The sequence below is a fragment of the Equus przewalskii genome, chromosome 2, assembly GCF_037783145.1.
Source record: "Equus przewalskii isolate Varuska chromosome 2, EquPr2, whole genome shotgun sequence".
Taxonomy (NCBI): Eukaryota; Metazoa; Chordata; class Mammalia; order Perissodactyla; family Equidae; genus Equus; species Equus przewalskii.
The window spans coordinates 41,168,803-41,182,735 of NC_091832.1; the positions used below are offsets into that span (position 1 = coordinate 41,168,803).

The 13,933-nt window shown below is 42.3% G+C and overlaps 1 protein-coding gene across 4 annotated transcripts in view; it reads right to left on the reverse strand.

Annotated features, from left to right (window-relative positions):
• The window catches only part of UBE4B (ubiquitination factor E4B), a 122,736-nt gene that overhangs the window by 72,808 nt on the left and 35,995 nt on the right, over window positions 1-13,933 (reverse strand). The gene's annotated exons all lie outside the window — the stretch shown is intronic.

The window sequence follows — 13,933 nt, forward strand, 5'->3', positions numbered from 1 at the left end:
CATAGTGCCAGAAAGACAGGACTCAAAAAAAATAAAAGGATGGGCATGGCAAACATGGAGTCAACCCGAAAAGGCTCCCAGTGGCCAAAGCTGGGACAATTTGTGTAAAATAAATAATGCAAAAACAAATCTAGTAATCTGGATTACAACTCAAAGTATAAAACAAATATACATGTGTTCATACTGATATAAGTAAGAATTAAATAAATAACCAGAGAGAAGGGATAAATGCTCTTTACAGATGAATTCCAAATACTACATGTAGATATCCCCTCCTCCAGGAGGGAAAGTTTAATCTCCACTGCCTGAATAGAGGCTGGACTAGGAACTCCAGAGAAGTGAGGAGGAAAAAGGAAAAATCCTGCCTGCACACTGCAGAGACCTGGTGAACACCTGCTGAACCACGTGGTGAAGGTGAGCATCACCAGGGATGCTGTGTGGTCAGCACGCGCCCTGCGGCGATGTGATGAGAAGGGCACTTCACCTGTGTGACAGTCTTCCCCCAAACCCAAAACCCCAGTGTAATTGCAAGAAAAACACCAGATAAAGCCAAATTAACGGACTTCTACAAGGTATTCTTCAAAACTGTCAAGATAAACGGGGCTGGCCCCGTGGCTGAGTGGTTAAGTTCGCGCGCTCCGCTGCAGGCGGCCCAGTGTTTCGTTGGTTCGAATCCTGGGCGTGGACATGGCACTGCTCATCAAACCACGCTGAGGCAGCGTCCCACATGCTACAACTAGACAGACCACAACGAAGAATATACAACTATGTACCGGGGGGCTTTGAGGAGAAAAAGGAAAAAATAAAATCTTAAAAAAAAAAAAAAAAACTGTCAAGATAATGAAAAACACGGAAAGACAGAGACTGCCACAGACCAAAGGAGTCTAAGGAGACTGACGTTTAGTTACCAGTAATATGCCAAGGTTAATTTCTCAGTCAGTTATTTTTAAATTTTTTTAAATTAATTAATTAATTATTATTATTATTATTTTTTTTTTGAGGAAGATTAGCCCTGAGCTAACATCTGCCGCCAATCCTCCTCTTTTTGCTGAGGAAGACAGGCCCTGAGCTAACTAACATCCGTGCCCATCTTCGTCTACTTTATATGCAGGACGCGTACCACAGCATGGCTTGACAAGCAGTGCCATGTCTGCACCTGGGATCCAAACCTGTGAACCCCGGGAGGCCGAAGCAGAACATGCCAACTTAACTGCTGCGCCACCAGGCAGGCCCCAATTTCTCAGTTTTGACAAATGTACCAGATAGTACCATTAGGGGAAACTGGGTGAAGGATATATGGGAATTCTCTATACTATCTACGCAACTTTTCTATAAATCTAAAAAATAATTTAATAATAATTTTTGGAATAACCAAAATAAATGCTTATTTTACAAAAAGTCTAGGACTGGAACCCTGATTCCATGACTTCTACTTATGTGACCTTGAGCAAGTCACCTTATTAATATTTTCACTTACAAACTGGTAATATTGTATCTGTGCAGCCTACTTCATAGTCCTGTTGTGAAGTTCCAATGAAATAACAAACGTGAATGTGTTTATAAACTAAACAGTCATACCTTTATGCATCAAACAAGAACGCAATGAGAAACAATGGCCAACCCCTAAGTTTAAAGAACAAGTTAGCCTTTGTTAACTCCATACTTGTTCTGGTCTAGTCCATTTTCAGCATGTCTAAGTACTAGATTAGAGATGGAGGCAAACTTACTCCATCAGTCTTCAATGACTTTTATCCCCAACCTATCAGTTCAAAGGATCGCAAGAAGTGTAACTCCTGCTGATCCACTGATGCTTCTATACTTAGAATAACACTTGTTTTAAAATTTCAAAATGAACAGATAATTGTAAATTATAGTCTACCTAACCCTTGTAGTTTAAAAAGGATATACACATATAACTGGATTTTGAGTTCCCTGAAATCAGTCACTACACCTCAGTACCTTTCACACTAGGTATTTAATAAATATTCACTGACTACAATAGGGCTTTAGAGGATGCTTTCCAAACTTATGGCTGCAGCATCACACGGGACAGATGCTGTTAGTGAACTAGGTAATTTGTTAAGTCATTTAAGTTCTGAGTGCCTCCGTTTCTCTATCTGCAGAACGATGGGACTGAAGGAGAAAATCCCCAGCCTCTTCCAGTTCTATTAAAGTTAGAAAATAATGTGCTCAGTTAAAAATAAATGCTGCATAGTTTACAATAGCAAATCAAAACACTGTATTATTCATCCCCCTCCTAAAACATATACAAATTTCAGAAACAAAAGAAACCAAACCACTACAACACTGCATGGCTGACACTTTCTGAGGGCTTCACAAAGGCTCTCTCTTCACAAAGAGCTCGTTTCCTTCCTCTACCACCTTCAGTCACCTGATTTAGAACAATTGCCCATAATCAAGAGGCCTGGGACGATAGAGGCAACAATATATTTTATATCTTTCTTTAGGATCACAAAATCTCATGTCACTGGGAGAGGCAGAAGGGAACAAAGACGTTCTGCTGAGTTAAGGAAAGGGATGAAGGAGGCAACACGGAAAGGGTGTGGCTCAAGAGTCCACTTCAAGTGCCGAATCCTGCCAAACCGGAAGGACACAGCCTTGCTGGAGGCTGGTGAGCACTCAGAATTAAAGGCTCTTAAAGTGTGAACATTCAACTCTAAGCATCAAAGGTGACAGACCCTTCTGCACTCAAAGATTTCAAAACCTTAATTTTTCTTAAACTCATTCCTTTAGACTCCAGTTGGGAGACCAGAGGGAGATGGCAGGAAAAACTCCCAGCATATTCCCAAATCATCGGACTTTCCAGATACCTACTATGAGCTCACCAGATAAAAGAAATACAAGATAGCTTTATTCAGTTTCAATCTAGTTAGGAAAACAAGATAAATGCACACAAAACTAAGAATGGTTTGTGTGGCACAATCTATAAGGGTTATAAGCATCCTGGGTCGAGCACGAAGTCTGGGATAGGAACAGAGAACATGCTCTGAAAATCAGGAAATGGAGTTACACCAAGAGCGGGGAGCCTGATCACAGAGCACCTTGAAAGCTCTTGGACTAGATTATAGCTGGAAATAAGGAGACAAGGAAGGCTTTTGTGCAAGTGGCACATTTTCTCTCTCCTACTAAGCCATAAATTCCCTAATGGACAGGGATCACATTTTGCAGAAAGCACTCTCACACACAATATTTACTCATGTGCCTTGCCTGGACTTGGAAGCATGACCCAGGGAATGAAAGCAGCACCGTCCTAAAGGTCCTGTCCCACTGTGCGGGCAGAGTGCTAGTTGGTAGCTTGGAGCCAGATGCACCAGAGGTCAAAGGACAAGGTTGGCCTAAATGGGGAGAGAGGGAGAGAAGGAAGGGAACAACCCCATGTCAAAACAGGAAGCTAGGAGCCGGCCCAGTGGCGGAGCAGTTAAGTGTGCACGCTCCGCTTCTCCCGGCCCGGGCTTTGCAGGTTCGGCTCCTGGGTGCAGACATGGCACCGCTTGGCAAAAGCCATGCTGTGGTAGGCGTCCCACGTATAAAGCAGAGGAAGATGGGCATGGATGTTAGCTCAGGGTGGGGCTTCCTCAGCAAAAAGGAGGCGGACTAGCAGTAGTTAGCTCAGGGCTAATCTTCCTCAAAAAAAAAAAAACAAAAAACAGGAAGCTAATTCCCAGAGCTACACACATCTCACTAAGAAGACATCAGCACTTTTTTCTAGATTCACAAACTAACTGGCATGATCCTATAATAAAGCTATATAACAAAGCCCATTATAATAAAAACACATATAAAACGTCCCCCCCCTTTGCTGCCCAAAATGTGTAAACAATATCCCCCCACTGGGTGGCCAAAAGGCCCCTCTAGGGAGGTGAAGTAACCAAGCCAGCTTAGGACACAACTGTTAGAACTCAGAGAACTAAAATGAACAAGCTAAAAGCAAATGATTTCAAGCAGGACTAGGAGCCTCCCGGGCCCAGGCGCCTTTTAGGGTCCCACTTGCAGCCCTCTGGCCTTGGGGCTTCTGCCTGAGGCGCCGCCTTCAGCCAGCTTCTTAATCACCCTCAAACCCTCTCCCTCTCCCAAGCTGTAGACCAAGTGGTAACAATAGAGCTTCTTTCTGAAGAAGAATAAAAAGATTTTAACATAGGATTAGCAACCAACGATAGGACGAGGTTATAATTTTGTCATTCCTGATAGCACTCTTAGCCAATTTACTATAAAAGAATGATTTTGATTTTATTGAAATTCCTACAAATGTACTACCATGCAATAATAATGTTCATTACCAAAACTGGAGAAGGAAATTGAGGGGAAACTGAAGATGACTGCTCTACCCCAGGCCTTGCAAATCATCACCACGCCCGTGTTTGCCACAGGACCTTGCATCTGTTGTCCCTTCTGTCTGGAAAGATCACCCCACAGATACCCACCTGGCTTGCTCCCTAGCTTCATTCAGGCCTCTGCTAAAGCGCCACCTTCTTAATGAGGCCCACTGCTGACTATCTTATTTAAAACAGCAATGCCTTCCTCCTCCCAGCAGTACCTACTCCAACGTAATTCTCTATTTCTCCACAACAATTATCACCTCCTGACAGATTTTATGGTTTTTTAAAACCATGTTTCTCTTCCTTCCCTAGACTAAAAGCAATGTGGCCTAGAACAGAACCTAACAAACATATGGGAGGATTTAAATAAACATGTATTAAACGAAGGCTGCATGAATTTGCAGTGTGCAGGAAATCACTGGTAACAAGCAAGATAAACTAAAATGTAAAACAGATAATAAAACATATCAAGCAAATCTGGAAAGATAACGATAACAATTGTAATAGGTTATGGAAGGATGTTCCCTATTTTCAAAAGGAATAACCCTGGTTTTGTTTTTTTTTTTTAAAGGCAGAATTTTCAATCAGATAAATACTTGTATGAAAATTCTCCCAAAAACCATACCACCAAAGCTGTGAGACAGAGGCAGTGGCAGGACAGCGCTCCAGCACGGAGAAGTCTTCACAAAGCCATTGCCTCCTGCGAGAGAGCGAGCCCCTCAAGGCCCCTAACGGAGACCCACCCATCTTTGTATTCCTAGCTCCTAATACAGTGCCTGGTAAACAGAAGGCACTAAACAAGTGTCTAAATGCACGAATGGAAGCGGAATACAGACCATTTGTAAACATACATTAAAGAAGAATTTAGCTTAAATTCCTACTATGTATATTAAAGACTAGCTGTCACACAGAGGAAATGGATTCTGTGTTCCTAATCAAGACCCCAGAACTACCCAGAGACCAAAAACATCACTTGGCTTCTTACTCGTTCTAAACAGCCTCTGTTGTTCATTCTTGCTCCCAGAGTAAAGGTTACTTACCACAGATGGAAACAGACCTCAGGGGGTAGAAATTACAGTAGCTATTTGACTAGCTGCTAGATCTTTTATTTAAAGTGTTTAATAAAGAAGCACATAAATTACTATATCAAAATCCTCAAAAATATTTTGATAACTATATTTCTATAGCATTGGTTTCCTTTGTAATCCTGTATTGTTTTATTATATGCATGTAAAAATACATTTTGAGGGGCCAGCCCTGTGGCCAAGTGGTTAAGTTCACGCGCTCCACTTCGGCAGCCCAGTGTTTCACCGGGTCAGATCCTGGGTGCAGACCACTGCTCATCAAGCCAGGCTCAGGCCGCATCCCACATAGCACAACTGGAAGGACCCACAGCTAGAATATACAACTATGCTCTGGGGAGAAGAGGAAGAAAAAGGGAAAGGAAGGGGAGGGCGAGGGAAGGCAAAGGAAAGAAAGGAAAATAAAAATATATTGAGAAGCTGATCAAAGGCTTCACCAGTTTGCCAAACAGACTCATGGAGTGACAGCAGTTAAGAACTCCACTTCTAGAGGACAGAAAAGGCAAGTAGAGAACTTGCTCCACCTAATAATTCTGTCAAGATGAAACTGGCTGATAAAGTTTCATCAGGGGACTCTTGAGCAAGAAGGACCACATCTTCGGAGAGTTCACAACAGCCAGGAGGGGTAAGGCTTTAGACGGATATTTTCAAGACGTCCGACGGGCAAACATCAAAGGGAACAGCGGGAAGACAAGCATAATTCCAAAACAAAACTGTAAAATAAAATCACTCAAGAGTGTTAACAATTTCTGAAGATGAAGCAATCGCAAAATGATCTAAAGATGGGGAAGGAACTAAGAAAATCAGTTTGTCCTCCCAGGAGTTTAATAAGCATAGATTTTCTTAAAGGAAACGAAAGAATACATTCTCCCCTACTGGACTGTAAACTTCCAGGAAAGAAACTGAGTCTCACTCATCTTTGCATGCCCATGGCCTACCACTGTGTTCAACCTGCAGTAAGCCCTAAACAAATGCTGGATGAACTGAAATAGAAGACTAACATAATCAATAACGACTGAAAAAAAGTGGCAATCACCTGTAAGGAAAATATCACCCATATTTATAAAGCTCTAAAACAGGCAAAAGCTACGTCACATTAACAATGCAGTAAAAAAATTTAGAAACGTCTAAGAATGACAAATGCAAAACTCAGACCAGCAGTAACCTGCTAGGGGGAGGCGGGGTGTGGAGAGGCAGACATTCCATCCGGGGGTTCACAGGCGTTACTATGTCTCATGTATGTTATCACGTACGACTGGACTATTTGGTAATAATTTGTTTGTGTAATTTTAGAAGAAAATGAATAGGCTTAGGGACTTTTAAAATTTGGCTCAGAGCACCAGAAAAAGGAGAGACAGACCTGCTGGTCATGGTGAAAGAGTTAGGGTAGCAAACGTTCTCTAAACATAACTCAAGTCTTACTTTGCTTCTAACATTTCTAACAAAAAACGATTTTTTGTGTTCATTTAGTCATTTAACTAGCGGCATTTACAGAGTAGCTACTATGTGCTAGCATGGTTCTGAGGATAATGGAATGAACAATAATGACAAGCTCCCTACCCTAACCTTAGGTTCTAAAGGGAGGAGGGGACAAAGATTTAAAAAAAACAAGTACATAAATGATATTCCTACTGGGAAGCAGGGTCTTTGCAGATATAATCAAGTAAAGACGAGGTCATACTGGATTACAGTGGTCCCCAATCCAATATATGCTGTCTTTAGAGGGACAGGGAATCCTGGATACAGACACACACACAGAGATGGTCATGAGAAGAGAGAGGCAGAGATTGGAGGACACTGTCACTAGCAAAGAAACATCAAGGATTGCCAGCAACCAAGAGAAGGAAGGGCCACGGATTCTTCCTTAGAGCCTTTGAGGGAGTGTGGCCCTCCTCACACCCAGACTTCAGACTTCTGGCCTCCAAAACTGTGAGATAAGACATTTGTGTTGTTTGAAGTCATCAAGTTGGTGATACTTTGTTATGGTAGCCCTAGGAAGCTAATACAGAAGCAGATGGCATGGCAAGAAGCTGGGACTACAGTGAGAGAAGCCACCTGCAGGGCTCACTACAGCTTCCCAACCCCTGCTTAGTCACTCGCAACTGAAAGCCTCTCAACTAAGAAGGCTGCCATGTGACTGCCAGGTCACTCCTGGATAAGGAACTCCTTACCATGCATGGCAGCAGCTGTTCTCCGTTAGAAAGCACTTCTTGATTCTGGAACAGAAGTCTCCTCCACATTCAGTGGATAATAAATCTACCCACTAGCCCTATGTCTGCCATCTAGGACCAGAGAAAACAAGCACAAGCCATCATCTTCCTCATGGCAACTTTTCACACTTTTTTAACGGAAAGTCATCACATCCTCTTGAGATTTCTTTTCTTTAAGATACACATGTCTATGTTGTTTTGGTCATTTTCTCCTGGGATTCATTTATTAATTCAGCAGATCTTTATTCAGTGCTTACCATGTGCCAGGCACATTTAAGGCACTGGGGATACAATAGTGAATAATATGGACATGAGTCCCTGCCCCATGGAGCTTACCCTCCAGCAGGGGAAGCTGAGAGAGCAAGATATACAAGTAATACACATGCTATGTCAGATGCTGATTAAGAGCTGGAAGGAAAAGTATCTATGTCAAACAAAGCTGGAGGCATCACACTCCCTGATTTCAAAATGTACTACAAAGCTATAGTAATCAAAACAGCATGGTACTGGCACAAAAACACACACACAGATCAATGGAACAGAATCAAGAGCCCAGAAATAAACCCACACAGCTAATTTTCAACAAGGGAGCCAAGAACATACAACAGAAAAAGGAAACTCTCTTCAATAAATGGCGTTGAGAAAACTGGACAGCCACATGCAAAAAAATAAAAGTGGACCATTACCTTCCACTATACACAAAAATTAACTCAACATGGATTAAAGACTTGAATATTAAGACCTGAAACCATAAAACTTTTAGAAGAAAACACAGGCAGTACGCTCTTCGACATCAGTTCTAGCAGCATATTTTCAAGTATCATGTCTGACTAGGCACGGGAAACAACAGAAAAAATAAACAAATGGTATCACATCAAACTAAAAACCTTCTACATAGCAAAGGAAACCATCAACAAAAGGAAAAGACAACCTAACAATCGGGAGAAGATAGTTGCAAACCAGGTATCTGGTAAGTGGTTAATATCCAAAATACAGAAAGAATGCATACATCTCAACAACAAAAAAACTAACAACCCAATTAAAAAATGGGCAAAAGATCTGAACAGACATTTTTCCAAAGAAGATATACAGATGGCCAACAAACTCATGAAAAGATAGTCAACATCACTAATTATTAGGGAAATGCAAATCAAAACTACAATGAGATACCACTTCACACCCATCAGAATGGCTAATTGGGGCCGGCCCAGTGGCGCAGCGGTTAAGTTCGCACATTCCGCTTCTCGGCAGCCCGGGGTTCACCGGTTCGGATCCTGGGTGCGGACATGGCACCGCTTGGCATGCCATGCTGTGGTAGGCATCCCACATATAAAGTAGAGGAAGATGGGCATGACGTTAGCTCAGGGCCAGGCTTCCTCAGCAAAAAGAGGAGGACTGGCAGTAGTTAGCTCAGGGCTAATCTTCCTCAAAAAAAAAAAAAAAAAAAAAAGAATGGCTATAATTAACAAGACAAGAAATAATCAGGGTGGGAGAGGATGTGGAAAAAAGGGAACTCTCATAGACTGCTGGTGGGAATGCAAACAGGTGCAGACACTATGGAAAATAGTATGGAGAGTCCTCAAGAAATTAAGACTAGAACTACCATATGATCCAGCTATTCCACTGCTGGGTATTTATCCAAACATAATGAAAACACAAATGCGTAAAGATATATGCACCCCTATGTTCACTGCGGCACTATTCACAATAGTCAAGACTTGCAAAGCACCTAAGTGCCTACCAAGAGATGAATGGATAAAGATGTGGTATATACACACAACGGAATATGACTCAGGCATAAAAAAAGATGAACTCTTGCCATTTGCAACAATATGGATGGACCTTGAGGGTACTATGCTAAACAAAATAAGTTAGGGGGAGAAAGTCAAATACTGCATGATCTCACTCATAAATAGAATAAAGACAAAACAACAACAAATACATAGATACGGAGATTAGACTGGTGGTAACCAGAAGGAAAGAGGGGGAGGGATGAGAGGGAAAGGGGTGACTAGGCACGTGTGTATGAGGATGGATGGTAACTAGGCTTTGGGTGGTGAACTGATGTAATCTACACAGAAATCAAAATAAAATGATGTACACCTGAAATCTATATAATGTTATAAACCAATGTTACCTCAATTAAAAAAAGAAAAGGTATCTATGTCAGATAGAGGCTGCGCTTTTAAGCAGGGTGGCCAAAGAAGGTCTTATTGAGAAAGTGACACTTGAATAAACATCTGAAGAGCTGAGCAAAAAAGCCATGCAGATTTTAGGGCATGGGCATTCTAGGCAAAGAAACAGAAAATATAAAAGCCCCAAATAGGGATCATGCCTGGAATGTTCCAGGCACAGCAGGGAAGCCAGTACGGCTGGAGCAGAGGAGAAAGGAAAAGAGTGTGAGAGGAGGTTGGAGCCATGTGGGGCCAGGTCACATGAAGCCTGGGTCGTGGAGAGGACTTTGGCCTTCGCTCTGCATCAAGGCAGGGAGCCAGTGGAGGGAGTCAACAGAAAACTGACACGACTTGTCTTATGAGTGGTTTGTTTTCTGTTTTGTTTTGTTTAAACTTGTGTATTTAATAAATTCATGAAAATGTGTTTATTCAACCTGCCAAGAGCATGGCTAATAATATCTACCTATTTGCGATTATGAATAATGGTGATTATGGGAGAAACATAATCAGGACTGCACAGCATAGAGATGCGCTGCCAAGAACTAACCATTTAGATTGCCCAAGTCTTTCTTTCAGTTTGTGACAGCAACATACAAGCCTGCTGTAAAGAACAGCACTGCTGTTATACCAACTTGAGCCTATGCTTTAGTGGGAGCCATCTGGCTCTACGCTGAGAACAGACTGAAGTGACGCAAGGGCAGACAAGGAGACACGAATTAGGAGGCCACTCCAACAATCCAGGCAAGATATGCTGCTGCCTTGGCCCTGGGTGGTAGCAGTAGAGGTGGCGAGATGAGAAGAGGTGGGGAGAATCTGGTCCGGTTCTATTTTGCTCATGGACGTGGAGCAGGGGTCAGCAAGCTACAGTCCACGAGTCACATCTGACCCACTACCTGTTTCTGTAAGTAAAGTTTTATGGGAACACAGCCATGCTCATTTGCTTACATACCATCTATACTTGCTTTTGTGCCACAGCAGCAGAGAAGAATAGCTGTGGCAGAGACTGTACAGCCTTCAAAGCCTAAAATATTTACTATCTGGCCCTTTACACTGTGTTATTGACCTCCAATCTATAATATGAGGTAAAGAGAAGAGATAACGTTTTAGGTTTAAGTAACTAAAAAACATGAGTTGTCATTTATTGAGACAGGGTCCGAGGAGAAGATGAGATGTGAGGAAATATCAGGAGCCTGATTTTGGACATGTTAACTGAGAGATGCTTATTAGACGATGTATGAGCCTGAGGCTCAAGGAACAGGTCTGAGCTGGAGATATAAACTTAGAGTCATCAGATTCGAGTAGTAATTAAAGCCAAGAAACCAGATAAAATCAATAGGAGAATGAACCTAGATGGGGAGGATGAGAGTTCAAATATTGAGCCCTGGCACCCTAACATTCAGAAGTCAGGGAAATGAAAAAGACCCATACAGAGAACTAAGAAGGAACAGATAGAGAGAGGATGAAAACCAGGAAAGTGTGTTCTGGAAGGCCAAAGAAGAAAGTGTTTTAAGGAGAAGAGGGTGAAAGCCACAGCAAATGAAGCTGACAGGTCAGGTCAGACAGTGACTCAGCACAGAGCACAAGCGGCGTCACCTGACTGGAGCTGACTCAGCGGAGGGAGCAAGGGCAGGAGGAGGAGACAGCGCAGGCAACTCATTCCAGAAGGTTTGTTGTGAAGAAGTGCAGAGATTAGGATGGAAGCTAGCGGGGGAAAATGAGATCAAGAGAGTTTCTTTTCATTTATTCCCATGATGCGAGAAGGAACAGCATGTATAACGGCTGTTAAAAAAAATAAGTTTTCCACTTGAGATGGAAAACCTGATGAAGCAGGAAAGAGACGGCAAGTGCTGGAGCAAAGGCTCTGAGTAGGTGAGAGGAGATGGGAACTAGAGCATAGACTTCAATAGGGCAGGGACAGCTCACGCATAACAAGAACTGGCCACACATACAGGCAGGCAGGTGGATGCAACGATGGGAGCTTAGGGAGGCTCCCTTCTGCCTGCATCTGTTTTCTCCATGAAATAGGAAGGCAGGCCACGATCTGAGAGTGCGTATGGAGAATGAGTTGTTGCTGATTGGAGGAAAAGGTATGAAATAGATTAGCAGAGTGGGAGAATGAACCGGGGAATGTGGTATAAATTACCTGCTAGTATTGAGAGTCCACATGTGTTTGTGATCATGAATCTGAAATGAGACAGATAAGCATCATTCTGGGTTTTTCTCTAGCCTTGTTCCACTGCATGAGACAAAGTAGCCAGGGTATAGGATTTAAGATCAGGATCATGGCATAACCAAGCAAATAAGACAAAGTGAGAGACAGAGGGAGGGAAGAGAGTGACAGAAATGACTGACTACAGAATTAAAGCAGGGTGAGGAGGGAAGTGAAGACGTGAAGGAAGGAGTGAAGAAAGTGAAAAAGTGATGGAATCAATGGATTGTAGCCCCCAGTGAACCTGAAAGAATACTGGATTTGGGCACAGAGTGGGTGAGCTAGAAAGCTAAGGTGGTAGTTAGAAAGTGATTGAGATTGAAAGGTCTAGAGTATGACCATGGCAGTTGAGTGGCTGAAGTCAGGAGAAAGACAAGGTCATTGGAGGAAAGGAGCTCAAGAAAGGAGAGGTCAGAGACCTGGAAGGGTCATCTCTGTGGCTACTGAGGTCATGCTGAATCAAGACAGAAATGGTGTTGGAGAGAGACAGTGGACAGAACGAGGTAGGCTGAGTGGGTTCAGAGTACAGCTGCTACAAGGAAGGGACGCGGGGAGAAAATCCATGTGTTCTTAGGGAGGAGGAAAGATGGTCTCGAAGAGGAAATAAGAGAAACAGAGGAAGAGCACAAACTCAGTAAGAGCACCAAGGGGAAGGGACGGTCACAGAGCAGGATTTTGCTGTTGACTGACCAAGAGAATTTCAGAATTGGGGGATAGGTGGAGATAGAGTCAGAAAGTTATAGTAACAAGTCACGTAGAGGATAAGAGATGAGGACCTGGGACTGGTGGCTGACATAAGCAGGGATAAGGGGCATACACAGATTATTCCTGGTGGTCCCAAAGAGACACCGTGCTGTAACCAGGAGTGCTGAGGGGCTTTCCAGGAGCAGGCAGAGTGCTGGGTCTCCTGCCTAACCTGTGCTGATACAGTGAGGTTTTAAGCTCCTCCCCACCCCACCAGCTATCTCCTGGACAATTTCCAGCATTCCAGTTGGGGCCTGATCATGGTGAGACAAGAAGCACTGTCAGTAGCTCTGTTTCTAAGGAAAAGGTGAAAAAAAGATTAGAATCCTGAACTCTTCTCCTACAAGACGACCGTCATAGCTTGTCAAAGAAGGTGTACAGAGAAGATATTTCAGGCAAAGGCATTGTTTATTACCAAACTGACATTTTGGCCTGAACCTCTCTCACTTTTATAATTAAGAGAATTCATTTATATTTACATGGGGAGGAGTCTACTCCTACCTAACAAGAGTTACAATAATAGAAACAGCAAATACTTTTAACTGACAAGTTATCCTAGATCAAGAAGACGGATTATCTGGGAGACGACCACAAGAGACTGCATTAAATGACTACAGAACGACCAGTCAGTCATATATTAAATTGTTAGATGACATGATGATCCACACAGGTCTCAATGCTCGCTTTTTCATAATTAGAATCTTAAGTAATTATAATAATTATTATGTTTGATAGAAAAGTTCAATTACAGGAAGGACAGATAACTTCAAACATATAGTATGAGTCAATATCATCATTTCCCAAAAAAAGATAGTTGTGGATATCAACCATGAGCTCATTAATTGCAAAGAAATAAACTTTTACAATAGTTAAATAATTGTCAATGAGACAGTTATAAAACATCACATCCGGTGAACTTTTATACTCCGAAAATTTAAACAAAGAGTTCGACGCCAATGCAGAATAAAGACTAGGAAATCCCTAATTAGAGGCTTGTTATTTTGACCATTGTTTCAATCTTGCATTTTCAGATTATTTTACCTTAAAAGAAAAGCATCAACCAAACTCATAAAATCCTCAGAACCAAATTTAGTCTTAATCCCCTTGCCATCAGAGATAAGACCTGACTCAAAAAAAGGACAAAAGCTATATAAAGGAAAACAATTAGTTTTACCAG